The sequence below is a fragment of the Balaenoptera acutorostrata genome, chromosome 6, assembly GCF_949987535.1.
Source record: "Balaenoptera acutorostrata chromosome 6, mBalAcu1.1, whole genome shotgun sequence".
Lineage (NCBI taxonomy): Eukaryota > Metazoa > Chordata > Mammalia > Artiodactyla > Balaenopteridae > Balaenoptera > Balaenoptera acutorostrata.
Genome location: NC_080069.1, coordinates 102,299,241 through 102,315,998, shown reverse-complemented (window position 1 = coordinate 102,315,998; position 16,758 = coordinate 102,299,241).

Sequence of the window (16,758 nt, the reverse complement as noted above, 5' to 3'; positions counted from 1 at the left end):
CCTCAAGCTCCCGAAGAGCAGCTGCTTCTGGGCTTTCATTACCATCTGCGACACCTGCAGAGAATTCTAGGCATTAGCCACCCATTGGTGGTCGGAACTGCTTCCTTCGCCAGGACGATGCACTTATAATGAAGACTTCTTTGCAGCTCAGGGAAAACTGCCACTGTCCTTTCCTGGTTGTCTGCTTCACAGTCTCCCAAGTGCCTATTTTACCAGTAGGATCCAGGTAAGTTTTTTCAAGCTTGATCTTTTGTCCTTCTGAAATTAACTCCTCTGAAATAACAGACTGTTTCGGTATTTGGGAAGAATCTGTTGGTTCTTGGCTTTCCGTTTTCAAACGAGTTAGTCTTCACAAGTCCTCAGGCAAGAAGTTCACGTCCAAGATGTGGGGTGAAGGGAAGGGGGCCAAACGAAGAGAGCATGAGCCCAAGGCAGCGGTCTAAATGCTACTGCGTTTAGATCTTAGGTTGTTGTGAGAATTGTGTTCAAAAATTCAAAGTGCATCGTTTATTCATCTAAAATCCTGGGCACACAATAATGAATCATCATTATCTCCTGGCAGATATGACCACCTCTGCCAGGCAGCCTTTAGCCTCAGTGTCCTTCCTTGGACACCTCTGGAAGGACCAGGCCAGCTGACATTGCACAGACAAGGCACAGCCCTCAGATGAACTCATTCTTTCATTCATTATAGTAATGGAAACAATCAGGAGCTGGGAGAAATTCAGGCTTTTTCAACTGTGCAGCTGGGAAATTACAACTCCCACTAGAACACCAGTACCATGAGGGCAAGGATTTTCATCTGCTTGCTAACCACCATCATCCCAGTGCCTGGGACAGGGCTGGGCACCTAGCAGGTACTCAACACACTTAGTTGAATGATTGTGTGAATAACTCCATAGATATTTACAAGAGTTAATAATAGTGAGATGAGAGAATTCACACTGGGGAGGAGATGACTCACAGCTGAGTCAAATGTGAAACAGGCTTTAATCCTGTAGTCTCCCCTTTTCTATAACAGCCTTTAAAATATCCCAGTTTTTGGGGGCATTTTAATGGAGAGAAAATAAGTTAAAGTTATGTAATTAGTTATACTCAGCTTCGGTTATAATTACTTATTGATCCAAGGCTGCTTATGGAGCACCTGGCAACAGTGAAAGAAAAACAGTAGCAGGTGTTTGGACTTAGTTTGTGCTTGCTAACTAATTAGATGAGGATTTTTTTTCCCTGGAAACCCTAAGCAGTTTTCATTTGGCTCCAAAATTGAGAGTCGGAACCCAGGGGCTTCAGCCAACTCTGTTTCTCTCTCTTGCTTCTGGACTGGAAGACATTCTACCATTAAGATGCTTTTGCATATTACTAATGTTATTCATTAGAGGTTGATTTTGTAGTTAAAGTCTCAGCATTCTATTGATGCCAGAGTTTACACAGTGGGTGGACTGGAGTCAGACTGTTAGAGTTTGAATTGCAGTTCTACATTTACTAGCTGTGTGACCTTGAGCACATTACTTAAATTTTCTGTGCTCCAGTTTCAAAATCTGTAAAATGGGGATAACGATGGTATTTACATCACTCGATTATAATGACGATTAAACAAGTAAACAATGCCTTGGACACAGTAAGTGCTATATATGTTCCTTTAATCATAAAACTACTTGAATTTCTAATAGTTTAGTTCCCAGTAAAGATTTTGTTAATAATTGATTATCTGATAATTTAGGCATATGATCGAAGTTGTTACAAACAGGCTTATATTTACACACGCCTAGTAAAAATTAGAAGTGTAACTCCTAAATGAAGGCTGGGTTGTGTTCAAGGATTGACTGGGTGGAGAGGGTCAGCCTGCCAGAGAGATTCACGCTGGCTACCTTAAGCAAATGGGGAGGCCTCCAGAATCAATCCTCAAGAAGGACAGGAATCAGGCATTTCTAGGGATCTCAGGAGCAGGGACCCAAGGGGAATCCGTTTAGGAATGACTCCAATGATTTTCCCTCTTGCATCACTCCCCTTGAGAGCTGAGCTCTTCTAAGAGAGTTTGATTGGCCTGAAGTCAGCTGCCCACCCTTGAGCCTAGTGGTAGGGGCAGGTCCTAACAGGATTACAGGGAATGGAGGAGAGAGAGTTACCCAGAGGAAGAGCAGGGTGTCATTACCCAAAGAAATGGGGAGGGTTGCTAGGCAGGCCAAAGCAGCAGCTGTCTCCTCCATGAAGAAAGAAGAAAGAGGGAGGGTAATGTTTCCTAAAATACTATTTATGTTTGTCCCGGAGGCCTTTCCAGGAATTTAAATGTATCTCCCTGAGAGGCTGGCTCATCCTCTCAGGGCATTCATGCAAAAAGAGCAAGAATCTGGCAATAATCATAAATTACTTCTTTCCCTGGCCTAATGAAGCAGATCTCTAGTTGTTTATGTTGCATTAATTTAAATCTCATCTTTGCCTCACAATTTCATAAGAGTAACAATTCCTAGTTCAATCAAAACACATTATACTAAACTCTCAGAATTCAACAGATGATAAGCTTACAAAAATGGCTCACATATTCATGAATCTTTTCCCCAGTCGGGTTGTTTTTGGCTATAAGTGCTAGAACATCCAACTTGAAGTTGCTTAAGCCAGACAAAAATGTATTGATGCATGTGACTGAATGTCCAGATGCAGGAGAGGGGTCAGTGGTGGGGAGGGATTTCATCCAGTGGTTCTAGCCCTCTCCTCTGCAGTTACCATGATGCTTTCTGCCCTGTTTTCTCCCCATGTTCTTCATCTCAGGCTGGAAGCAAGATGGCTCAGAATTTCCAGGCCTCAAGACTACAAAAAACAGTATCTGGAGAGAAAATGAGATCATTGCTTAATGCAGCCTCAGGAATAATGTAACTTTCCCCAGAATCTTCTAGCAAACTTTCATCTCCTTAGCCCAGATTGGGTCACATTCCCAATCCTGAAACGACCCTGGTAGTCAAGCAGATTCCATCTGCTAACTGGCTTAGACCTGGGTTCTTGAACCAGTCAAACTGGCAAAGAGAATTATATTATCATGCCTGGTTCCCAACTCACAGGCCACTAGATGAGAAAAAGAAGGAATGTATGTTAAAAAGAAAATAGGGTAGGCATTTATCTTTTTATTCTCCCCCAATATCTGAACCTCACTGCTGCCCCACCCCTATGTCTGAGAAATTTAAGATTTAATGGAGGGCTTCCCTGGTGGCACAGTAGTTAAGAATCCGCCTGCCAATGCAGGGGACACGGGTTCGAGCCCTGGTCCGGGAAGATCCCACATGCCACGGTGCAACTAAGTCCGTGTGCCACACTACTGAGCCCGTGTGCCACAACTACTGAAGCCCACGCACCTAAAGCCCGTCCTCTGCCACAAGAGAAGCCACCGCAATGAGAAGCCCACGCACCGCAACAAAGTGTAGCCCCAGCTCACTGCAACTAGAGAAAGCCCGCACGCAGCAATGAAGACCCAACACAGCCAAAAATAAATACAAATAAAATGACACCTTCTTCTAAAAAAAGAAAAACAAGATTTAACAGAAGACAGAGGCCACTTCGTGTTAATGTTGGAGACACCATCAGCTTTCTGACTCTCTCTCGGCAAGAGCAGGGACATGTAACTGAGGCTCCACTGATCACACAGAACTGTCTCAGGTTCTTTTCAGAACCTTGAGGCGGAGAGCCAGGCACCTCCTAGAAAATCCATTTGAATGGCAGGTGGTAGCAGGCTTCCAGGGACATCAGTGGCCCCAGCAATGGTACATCCAGTGTAGGGTTGCCAGGTTTAGCAAATGAAAATACAAGAGACCCAGTTAAATTCAAATTTCAGATTTAAAAAAAACAGTCTTTTTTTTTTTTTTTTTTTTTAAAAGGATTTTCTTATTTATTTATTTATTTATTTATTTATTTTTGGCTGTGTTGGGTCTTCGGTTCGTGCGAGGGCTTTCTCCAGTTGCGGCAAGCGGGGGCCACTCTTCATCGCGGTGCGGGGACCGCTCTTCATCGCGGTGCGCGGGCCTTTCTCTATCGCGGCCCCTCCCGTCGCGGGGCACAGGCTCCAGACGCGCAGGCTCAGCAATTGTGGCTCACGGGCCCAGCCGCTCCGCGGCATGTGGGATCTTCCCAGACCAGGGCTCGAACCCGTGTCCCCTGCATTAGCAGGCAGATTCTCAACCACTGCGCCACCAGGGAAGCCCAAAAACAGTCTTTAGTATAATTTTTTTTTTAGTGTGTGTCCCAAATATTGCATAGGACATACTTATACTTAAAAAATTATGCACTGTTTATTTAAAATTCAACTTTAACTAGGCATCCTACGTTTATCCCACAGCCCTAATCCAATGGCATCCAGTTTCCAGGGGCAACCACGTGTTCAGTGGCAATGGCAGAAGGGTCCTCACCAGACTGGTTTTGTGGCTTCTTTGGGGTTGTGGTCCAGCCTGCTATCTCCCTCCCTGGCTCCTGCTCAGTTTCCAAGCCTAGTTCTGCATCATGACCAGAAATTCTGTGCAAATAAATCATACCATGTAAGCTTTGGTTGCTCACAACTCTGAACCCTGGTAATACAAACCTCGACATCCACTACAAAAATGTGAACCTGTCCTTTGGCGCTGATGTCAGTACGAAACACAAAGGGAGAATGGAACATTTTAAAAGCAGAAGTAGCATGATACTGCCTTTTGAAGTCTGGGTCTTAGAACACGATGCTTGGCAAGCTTCTTCTTTGTCAGTGGCTTAAGGAATTTCCCAACAATGCCTCCTGCTTCAACTAACCTAAGGGTAAAATAGAAACAATTCTGGAATGTTCAATGACTTTAAAATTAAGGGTAACAAAATTCTGGCATAAACAGACAAAAGTCCCTTACCAGGACTTTTCCAATCTTTTAGCCTATCCTGACTAATAAAACGAAACTATTTTCATATATCATAATCTCACTACTACTACATTTAGCAATAAGACTACAATGAAAACCTGTAGCATGAAAAATGTTATTAATACTTTCTGGCTCCTAAGTTAAACTGTATTCCTATTAACCTTCTTATGTCCCCAGAATAAGACATATTCATGGTCTGGATTCTGTTTGGATTGGGGGCTGATGCTAATTTACCAGTTGTCATTGGGTAGTATAATAAAGCAATTTAATTACACTAATAGTTATAGACTCAAACACTGCCCTCCTTCCTTCTCTAGATCATGAAAGAAGCATCTTGGTTCTAGGTGGTGACATTTGCTACCCTGCATACATGCCAGGGGACACTGGGGTGCTTGGGCTACTGGCTTATTAAGTGATGATATAGGTTGTTTGCTGGGGTTGAACATGGTGCTTATAAGCTGGGCGCAGCCTCTCCAGCCTTTTTCAGCTTCACTCCCTCACAACTGGGACAGCTGGCATGGCTCTGGAAGCCAAATATGAAGCAAACATTCTCTTAGCAATTGACAATTCCAAACATGAACAGGCACCTGAAACATAGGGGTGGTGGATTTTTTTTCACATCCAGCAGCCATTCCTTTTTTTCTGACATCCCCTGATTCCTACATAGAAAAGTATTGCTCCCACATGATGTGAAATCTATGAGACAAAGTGAAACCAAAGGCTGCCATTCTACTGAAGAAGCTGAGGGGGTCCCTGAAGGCTCCTTCTATAGGACTGTACTCCTTCACGTCCCAGCCTAGCCAAAGGGGTAGAGGATGTGACCTCAGCCTGGCCCAATACGTGGCCGTGTTGACTGGTCCACTCAATCAGAGCCAACCGGACACAACAAAACCTGGATTGGGACTCCTGAGAAAAAAACATTTTTGCTCTTTTACACTGGATTTGAAGTGCTAGAAAGTTAGGTTTGGAACTGTAGCAACCAAACTGCTACCACAGTGAAGAGGCTTTTCTGAAAGTAGGGCAAATCAGAGGCCAGAAGATCAAAGAGAAACTAGGTCCTGGCAACATCACTTGACCTTCTTCAGCAAGTCATAACTGAAGCCAGACCTACCCCTGGAATTGCCAAATTCCCTTTTCTAAGGTCAGAGTGTTCCCATCACTCGGGACAGAGCTGAAGTGATACAATTGGTTTTCCCTCCACATGCAAGTGTGAGACTGTCCAGCATGAAGAATAGTCACAGCCAGGCCTCGGACCAAGGCCTTGGATCTCTGGATCGTTATTGGGTGGAGTCTCATCCAGGGTCTCCTGCTGTAACTTCAGGCAAATCACCTCACCTGTCTCTGTCTCCTCCCCATCAAAGGAATGTTCCTACTTGCCCTAGAGACTCATGTGGCCATTGTGGGAAGAGCCATATGGAAGCAACTAATATGGAAAGGCTACGATATTATTTTGTTCTAATATTATCATATTGTATTTGCTCTCCAAGCAATCTGGGAAGCTTTACCAAAAGAAGCAACCTGGAACCACACTTCTTTGTGTTTTTGTTTTTCCTGAAGGGCATAATTTCTTCCAAAATCAGAGAATTTACAAACCCACCTGCCTTTTCTTTTTTAATTTTTTTAATTTTTTTAGTTTTGGCCACGCTGCACAGCTTGCGGGATCTTAGTTCCCCGATCAGGGATTGAACCCGTACCCCTGCAGTGGAAGTGGGGAGTCCTAACCACTGGAGCGGCAGGGAAGTCCCTCAAGTGCCTTTTAATTCAGTCATCTTGCAGTTCATTTTTCGCTTCATATTTAAGTGTTTGGTGGTCAGACCACATTTCCGCTAAGAGTTCATGGCTTGTTTTCAGGTGGGAATGATTAAAAGTTAAATATAATTGTTATCTGTTTGAGATCTACGAATAATTTTGATAAAATGTTCAGAAAGTGTTATTTCACAAAACCCTGCCCTCAACTCAAGATCAAATGGTATTGAATTATGGTTTTCTCAGGGTATATGCTGAGTAGTGGGATTGCTGGGTCCTATGGTAGTTCTATTTTCATTGCAGCACTATTTACAATAGCCAGGACGTGGAAGCAACCTAAATGTCCATCAACAGATGAATGGATAAAGAAGATGTGGCACATGTATACAATGGAATATTACTCAGCCATAAAAAGGAACGAAATTGAGTTATTTGTAGTGATGTGGATGGACCTAGAAGCTGTCATACAGAGTGAAGTAAGTCAGAAAGAGAAAACAAATACCGTATGCTAACACATATATGTGGAATTTTAAAAAGCAGTACTGATGAACCTAGTGGCAGGGCAGGAATAAAGACGCAGACGTAGAGAACGGACTTGAGGGCACAGGGAGGGAAGGGGAAGCTGGGACGAAGTGAGAGAGTAGCATTGACATATATACACTACCAAATGTAAAATGGTTGGCTAATGGGAAGCTGCTGCATAACACAAGATCAACTCAATGCTTTGTGACGACCTAGAAGGATGGGATAGGGAAGGTGGGAGGGAGGCTCAAGAGGGAGGGGATATGGGGATATATGTATATATGTAGCTGATTCACTTTGTTGTACAGCAGAAGCTAACAAAACATTTATTCTCCAATAAAGGTGTGAAAAAAAAAAGATTAAATGGTATTGACACACTGGTTTGTTTGGTTTGGGGTCGGGCAGATGGGGCTGTGCTAGATTGTATGTTTCAGTTATCAGATTTCACTAGAAAAACGAATGATTTTCTAAACGTGTTTCCAGAAAAAATGACTAAGTGTGAGTAACACTAAAATAAACTTCCTGTAACTTGCTAGAGGGATACATTGAAGGGGAGAAAAGGCTCAGTGTTTCTACCACTGTTTGTGAATTGTGTTACCATGGAAACTGGTACCATAAAACAGGCCATTTTGTTACTGGACAAGGTATTTATTAGTTTCTGCAATCAAAAAAGAAAACAAAAGGGGATTTGAAGTAAGTACAGATAAAACCCCTATTCCTCAGTCCTTGTATTTCTACAAGGAATTTTGGCTCCTGACAAGGTCTGATCAGAGCTGCACATCTAAGTCTGTTTTCCGTTCTTGTGACCGTGGGCAGTATTTGCGTTCTATTCAGGGAGCAATGAAAAGGTCATTGAAGGGTTGGTTTTAAGCAGAGGTGTGATGTGTACATCAGATGTACATACTGATGTGTAAAGAATGGATCATAGTGGAGCAAGCATGGTAGAAGCGGGATGAGTCACAAAGGTATGGCTGTGGTCCAGGTAAGAGATGAAGTGGTCTGAACCAGGACAGTAGCAGTGAAGTAGAAATGAGGAAATGCCAAGTGCTTTATTGGAGTAAAGATATCCTTTATGAGCAAAACAAAGATGACCTCACGTGAATCCAGTAAAAGTTACTACAATGATTCTTTGGTTTTTTTCATAAGTTTATTTTTTTATTTTTGGCTGCGTTGGGTCTTCATTGCTGCACGCGGCATTTTCTCTGGTTGTGGTGAGCGGGGGCTACTCTTTGCTGCAGTGCGCAGGCTTCTCATTGCAGTGGCTTCTCTTGTTGTGGAGCACGGGCTCTAGGCGCAGGGGCTTCAGTAGTTGTGGCACACGGGCTCAGTAGTTGTGGCTCACGGGCTTAATCACTCCGCGGCATGTGGGATCTTCCCGGACCAGGGCTTGAACCCGTGTCCCCTGCATTGGCAGGAGGATTCTTAACCACTGTGCCACCAGGGAAGCCCTGATTCATTTTTAAATATTGTTGTCTCTTCAGTTCCCTTTGCTGATAAAGATTCTAATTAAAGACTAACACTATTTTTCTAGGAGGAGAATCATGAGAGAACACAGGCCTCACAAACATATGCCAAGTGACAAAGATAAACAAAAGGTAAAGGCCAATATAACAGAAAAATCCAACCAATAATGTGTTTACATCTTTGCTTGTGACACCTTGACTGTACCCTCAAAGGTGCCAACATCAGGAATAATCTTGAATGCACTTGTTGGACCACTGAATTACTTCTTTGTAAAGTGATTTCTAAATAGTTCTAGGATTAGATATCCTAGACAATCATGTATTTCAAATGAAGTCTTACTTCTTTTACATCTTAAGGCTCCAGCCAAGTAAAATTCTTTTATGGCATCAGCCTCTTTCCCTTAAAGGTTATCTGCTGGTAAGGATACTTGTGCATAGTTGGATTGAGTTCCAATGAACGGTGTAGCACACCAGCAGCCATGTAGGTAAGGAGCAGATAATCGAAAATATGTACTCCTGATTGACTGGTGGTTATAGATAAGCAAGTTGTCCTCCCCACAAGAGTCAGGGTCACTTTTACCTCTAGACCAGTTGTTAATGACACCGGGCAAAGATAATCTACCCACATTTTATCTCTCTACCTTCTGGAGAAATAAAATTTCCAAAGTACAATTAGAGGAACTGGACTCAGCCAGCTTCTGTAGGAAAGGTTTTCATTTCTTTTTCTATAATCTGCAGAGCATATTTATTTATATTAGATGATTTGGTGAAGGCACAATAGATATCTTTATCCCATTTTTGTTTTATAGTTAAATGGTTTTTAACATATTCACAAAGTTATATAATCATCACCATTATCTAACTTCAGAACATTTTCAAGACCTCAGAAAGGAACTCCAGGACTTCCCTGGTGACACAGCGGTTGGGAGTCCTCCTGCCAGTGCGGGGGACACGGGTTAGAGCCCCGTTCCAGGAGGATCCCACATGCTGCAGAACAACTAAGCCTGCGAGCCACAACTACTGAGCCCGCGTGCTGCAGCTGCTGAGGCCCGCACACCTGGAGCCAGTGCTCCTCAGTGGGAGAAGCCACTGCAGTGAGAGGCCCGCACGCTGCCGTGAAGAGTGGCTCCTGCTCGCCACAGCTGGGGAGGGCCCGCACGCAGCAACGAAGACCCAATGCAGCAAAAAATAAATTAATTAATTAAATAAATTAAAAAAAAAAAAAGAACTCCATATCCATTAGTAGTCACTCCCCATCTCCTACTCCCCCCACTCCCTGGAACCACTAATGGACTCTATGGATTTGCCTGTTCTGGTCATTTCAGATAAATGGAATCATATACTACATGGCCCTTTCTGTCTGGCTTCTTTCACTTAGCATGTTTTCAAGGTTCATCTTTATTGTGGCATGTATCATAACTTCATTCCATTTTATGGCCAAAAAATATTCTGTTGTATGGCTATCCCACATTTTGTTATTCATTCATTAATTGATGGATATTTGGGTTATTGCTACATTTTTGCTATTAAGAATAATGCTGCTATGAACATTCATGTGCAAGTTTTTTTGTGTGTATGTATATATTATCAACTTTTTTGGGTATATACCTAGGAGCAGAATTGCTAGATTATATAGTAACTCTATGTTTAATTTATTGAGGAACTGCCAAACTGTTTTTCACAGCAGCTGCACCATTTTTCATTTCTACCAGCAGTGTATCAGCATTCCGATTTCTCCACATCCTCACCAACACTTGTTTTAATCTTATTATAGCCATCTTAGTGGGTGTGAAGTAGTATCTCATTGTGGTTTTGATTTGCATTTCTGTAATGATTAACGATGTTGAACATATTTTCATGTGCTTCTTGGCCATTTGTCTGTCTTCTTTGGAGAAATGTCTGTTCAAATCCTTTGCCAATTTTTTTTTAATGAGTTGTCTTTTTACTGTTGAGTTGTAAGAGTTCTTTATGTATTCTAGATACAAGTCTCATATCAAATATGTAATTTACAAATATTTTCTCCCACTGTGTGTCTTTTCACTTTCTTGATGGTGTGCTTTGGAGAAAAAAATTTTAATTTTGAAGAAGTCCAATTTGTCTATTTTTTACTTGGTTGCTTGTTCTTTTGGTGTCATCTCTAAGAAATCATTGCCTAATCCAAGGTCACAGAAATGTATACCTATGTTTTCCTCTAAGAGTTTAATAGTTTTAGCTCTTACATTTAGGTCTTTGATACATTTTGAGTTCATTTTTGTCAATGGTATAAGGTATGCGTCCAATCTCATTCTTTTGCATGTGGATATCCAATTGTCCCAGCACCATTTGCTGAAGATACTGTCCTTTCCCCATAATGGTCTTGCACCCTTGTTGAAAGTCAGTTGACCATAGATTTATGGGTTTATTTCTGGACTCTCAATTTTGTCCTACTGATCTATATGTTTATCCTTATGCTAGTACCACACTGTTTTGATTACTGTAGCTTTTGTAGTAAGTTTTAAAATTAGAAAGTGTGAGTCCTCCAACTTTGCTCTTGTTTTTCAAGATTCTTTTAGCTATTCTGTTTCCTTCGCATTTCCATATCAATTTTAGGATCAGCTTGTCAACTTCAGCCAAAAAGTGCAGTTGGGATTTTGATGGGGATTGTACTGAATCTATAGAGCAATTGGGAAGTATTGACATCTTAATAATATTGTCTTCCAATCCATGAACATGGGATGTCTTTTCATTTGTTTAACTCTTTAATTTCTTTCAATGAGGTTTTGCAGTTTTCACTGTACAAGTGTCACACTTATTAAATTATGTCCAAGTAATTCATTCTTTTTGAATTTTATATACTAAGCCTATATCCTGCATCCTTGCTGAACTTGCTTATTCTAATAGTTTTTAGGATATTTAGGATTTTCTGTATACAAGATCATGTCATTTGCAAATAGAGATAGCTTTAGTTCTTCCTTTCCAATCTGGATGCTTTTTTTTTCTTGCCTAATTGCTCTGGCTAGAACCTGCAGTACAATGGTGACTAGATGTGGTGAGAGTGGACATCCTTGTTTTTTACCTCATTTGGGGGTGTGAGGAGTCTTACCCTACCTTTGTTAACTATGTGCTTTCTTCACTGTGGATGGCTCAGACACTCCCAAGGTGGCCCTTTATAAAGAGTCCACCAGGTTTTACTTGTATTTTTCCCTCAGTGGTTCTCCATGTCTCTGGATTTAGAGTAAGTAGGGTATGTCACACCAATTAGACTGTATATGTTTAACATCTTATATCCTATATGAAGGCTACTTCATATAAAAGGATATCTACTTTTGCATGCACTGTCTTGGTTAGCCATGCTTACAACTTACGTGGTGCAAATTAGAGCACTGCCTAAATGCTTCAATTTATCCCATCTCTGTTGCTTTGTGAGTATTTTAATGTCTTAAGGATGGCTTCTGTGACCAGAAAGGATTATTCAGAGACTACAGTTTAGCTGTTTAAATCAACTTTATTGCAGATATAGTTTGCACCCATAATAAATAAAATATACCCATTTTTAGTGCATGGTTCCATGAATTGTAAAAAATGTGTAGATCTATATAATCACCAAAAAGTTTCCCTATGCCTCTCGGCAATCCCCCCACCCCAGCATCATGAAACTGTTGATTTGCTTTCTGTCGCTATAGATTAGTCTTACCTGTTCTAGAACTTCATATGAATAGATTTTTGGAGTATGTAGTCTTTTCTGTCTGGTTTCTTCCAACTCAGCATAGTATTTTTGATATTCATCCATTTTATTGTATATATAGTAGTTCTCTTTGTTGCTCAGAAGTATTCTATCATCTGGATATATCACTTCCATTAGTGGTATTGATAATAGTTTTCACCTGTTGATGAACATTTGGGTTTAGTTTGGGGCTACTGTGAATAAAGTTGCTATGAACATTCATATGCAAGTCTTTGTGTGGATTTGTGTTTTAATTTCCTTTGGGTAAATATCCAGAAGTGGAATTACTGGACCATATGTTAAATGTATGTTTAACTTTACTTTAAAAAAAAAAGGAAAACAAAACAAATTTACCAAACTGTTTTCCAATTTTACACTCCTATCAGCAATGTATCAAAATTACTTCCAGTTAATCTACAATCTCACCACCATTTGGTGTTACCAGTCTTTTTAATTTTACCAGTCTAGTGGGTACAAAGTGGTATCTCATTGTGGTTTTGAAATTCCCTGATGCCTAATGATGTCGAGCATTTTTCTGTTTGCATACTTATTGGTCACTCAGATATCTTCTTTTGAGAAGTGTGTGTTCCAGTTATTGCCATGTTTTTACCAGTTGTTTAACATTGTTTTTCAAAGAGTAGAGGTTTCAAATTTTAATGAAGTGAAATTTATTAGGTTTTTCTTTTATAGTTAGCGATTTCAGTGTCCTGCCTAAGAAATATTTGCCCCAAGGTTGCAAAGATTTATTTCCAACATCTTCTTCTAGAAGTTGTAGAGTAAATTTTGCGTTATTTTGTTGTATGGCGTGAGGTAAGGGTCAAGTTTCTTGCTTCTTTCCTTTTTTTTTTTTAAATAGAGCCATCCGTGGGCTTCTTGGAAAAGGAGACGGAATCTGGAAGCAGCAAGAGGAGGGGTTTGCCTGACTTCCTGGGCCCTGGTGTACATGGAGCCCACACTTGAGAAGAGCAGAAGTTTCAGATAAGGTAAAAGAAACATCTGAGAAGGGGCTAACAATATATCGGTGCTGCTGAATCCAGCTAGTTTCAGCAAGGTACACAGTGAAAGGGTTTGAGGGGGCAGGGAGGGGGGCGATTGCACCAGATGAAGGGAGGTAAAGAGCAGTGGTGTGCAGGCTACTCACAGGGGTTATTATACTGAAGTTTACATTAAAATACTTAGCACTGAAATTGTGGAATGTATTTATATGTATATTAGTTTTTAAAATCTAAACAGTTAACAGTTTAAGTATCTAATCAGGAGTCTACTACTGGGGTGTTTAAATCAGCATCTGAAAATCCCCAAATAGGAACTGATGTTCTAGAGGGAGTTTCTGCAAACTATTCAAATATCCTTATAGTTAGAGTTCATAAATTAGTAAAAGGAATGTTAGATATTTGTCACTGGTGGCATGAGGAAATTCAAGACATGTAGGTGGGCTGGCTTGAAAACTGTGCTGGCACTTTCTCCCCTTCATTCTCTCTGTAGAATGGGAAGAATTAAATCTATCTCCTAGGGGATGTTGAGAAGAATATGCCCAGCTCCAGGCCTGGCACTGAATGACTGCTCAACACTTGTATTTGTTCCTTTTCCTTCTTTACCACTGTACTTTGAGCTCCATCTTCTTTACCATTGTATTTTGAGCTCCCAATTTCATATCACTTACATGTTCACTTTTGTGTCTTCATCTCAACTCTCTTGCTAGACAATCTTTAAGCTTCACTAATTGTTGGCCTCCCTTTGGAGATCCCAAGGCCAAGTTTATCAAATCTTAGTGTATCGAATCACCTGGAATGCTGCTTTAAAATGCAGAGTCCAGGGATATACCTCAAAAGATTGTGATCCTGGGTGTGGTCCAGGAGTCTGTGGTATCATCACATACCTTCAGCTATGCTGAATGAGGCAGTCAGGGTTCACACTTAGAGAAATGTGTGATCTGAGAGAAGCTTGCTCAGAAGCCCTAGAGCTGCATCTTCTTCAAATTCGAACCTGAACAAAGACAGCAAACCTAGTTTTCCGGTCCCTCAGGGAGCCCCTCAGACTGAGCTGACCCAGAAACTTGAAGCAACCTCATCACCCAAGCTCCTCATTTCTGCTTTTCTTGACAACATAGAAATACCATTTTAGTCTGTCCAAAATGCATTTCCCCTTTCTCTGGTAACCCCCTGGAATTTGCTCACTCCTAGTTGAAATAAATGGTTCAAGCAAGGCTGATTCCCTCCTCTACCCCCAACTCAAAAGTCAATGAAGGTCGGCCTCCAGGGCACTTACTAGAGCAGGGGAGAAGAGTGCCCTTTCTTCGGGGACACTAAAATGGTAGGGACCTAAGCCTGGAGGGGCTAGTCTTGCATTAGGTGGAGAACCCGCTGAGAATGAAACAATAACTATGGTGCTCCTGTGACAGCTTTAGGCCTCTGGAGTTCCTACTTGTATGAGTTACTAATTCTTTTTGGTTTAAGTCCGTTTGAGCTGGAATTTCTCCTTACCACTGAGAGTTCTGACAAATACACAGAACCAACCCCCCAAAAAAAGGCCTTTATATCACCCCCTCTCTCTCTTCTCACCCCTACCTTTCTGCACAAACAGATCCTCCCTCACTGGGCTGCCCCAACGATTCCCCTGCATCTCACTCTCCCCACAGAATGTTACCTCCTTGCCCCAACTGAAATCCTAAGGACTTGAGTTTCCCATGTCCCTGTAAGCAGGGGACCGTCCTCTTTGGGTAGGGCCAAGTCTAGCCCAGTTTTCTTTCGCCCTCTGAGGGGGGAAAAATCCTTTTCCTTTGAGATTCATGTTACCGAGCTCACCATTCATTACGAATTTCCTGATAACTTAATTCACTTAGGACTTTGACACCTGTTTTACAGTCTCCCCTTCCACCTCTGCCATCATTCCACAGGGATGTCACCATCTTATTAATAGCCTGTAAACACAGTTTATGTAGCACTTACTGTGTACCAGGCATGGTTCTAAGCACTTTACATATATTTTAGCTCACTCGACCCTTCTAGTAGCACAGTGTTTTATTATCCCCATTTTATAGGTGAGGAAACTGAGGCATAGGAAGGCTGTTTAGACTTGTCTAGAGCTACCCAGCCACTAAGTGGTAGAGTGGTATGAGGACAGGGAATCTAATTGCAGAGTCCAGGCTCTTAATACACATGCTCGCCTGCCAGTTCCCTGTTCACTGTAATTGTAGCATCCCCCATAATCTCCCCTCTACATTGGTCCTGGACATTTGGAAGGTCCTTGAAGAGGAGATGTCAGCTGAGGGTGGTTTGGATGGCCAATGGAGATCTGTACCTCCACTTCCTACAGCTCAAATATTTATTGTCATCTCCCATGTAAATGTACCAACTAATAGGCCCAGAAGCTGGGATGTAAGTTGGGCTGAAGACACAGCAGTAGCAAAGCAAATTTTGTATTGTGCTCCTGGTACCCCGTAAGGCCTGTTCTCTGCCCCACTAGTCCTTATTCTCTACAGGAAGGTTGCTGCATTCAGGCCAGCCCATCCTCCCTCTGTCTAGGACTGTCTTTAGAATGTGTCCCTTGTCTATATCCTTACCCATGGACTGTGTTCCTCAACCTTTTAGAAACTTTGCACAAGAGGTTCAAGACCTCTGTTTTCCTTCCCTCCTCTCTGTTTGAAAGAGCAGACAGAAGCCAGGGAGCAGTTTCACCCTCCCAGCCAATCACACCTAGATGAGCTGCATCCAGAGCGTCTCCACCTGAAAATTCATGCTCCGCCCTCTCACCCCAACAGCATCCCACTCCTTTCCAGCCTCCTGGCTCTCATTCCAGCTCAACAACTTGACCATTTCCACTCCCAGCTTCCCTCCTGGCTTCACAATGCCAGCTAACATACTCGCCTTCCACAATCCCCAGTCCTGCCAACACATGACACCAAGCACGCCTAATTAGTGCTCACAACTGCTTTAATTATAACTACTTTCTGAGTGCCTACCATGTGCCAAGCACTCTCCTAATCACTTTACAGGCACTTTATTTAATCCTCAAAACACCACCGCCAGGAGTTAGGGACCATCATGATTCTCATTTTACAGAAAGGAAAGCTGAGGCACCGGGAGGTCAACGCCTGCTCAGGGTCACAACTGCGTCACTCTGGCGGGACTTTCAACCCTCATTAGCTGTCTGCTTCGCAGGATCCCAGCCAGTTCCCGGCCGTCACTACCGCACTAAACTGCTGTGTCACGCTGGAGCAGCAGGTTCCCCGTTAAAGTGAAAAAACAGGAAGGAGGGAAGAGAAGAGAACCTTCGCGATAAATTCCGGAAAGGAGGCGGAGGTGCACACGCAGAAACACTTCCTGGTTATCGTTACTCAGCATTTTGTGGGGTTCGCGGGGCTGGCGGGCAGGGGTGCGACGGGCCTTTCCGAGGAATCGTAGGTGGCCTCTTCTCGAGCCTGGGCACGTCCGATTAAGGCCTGGCTGGCCCCTTCCCA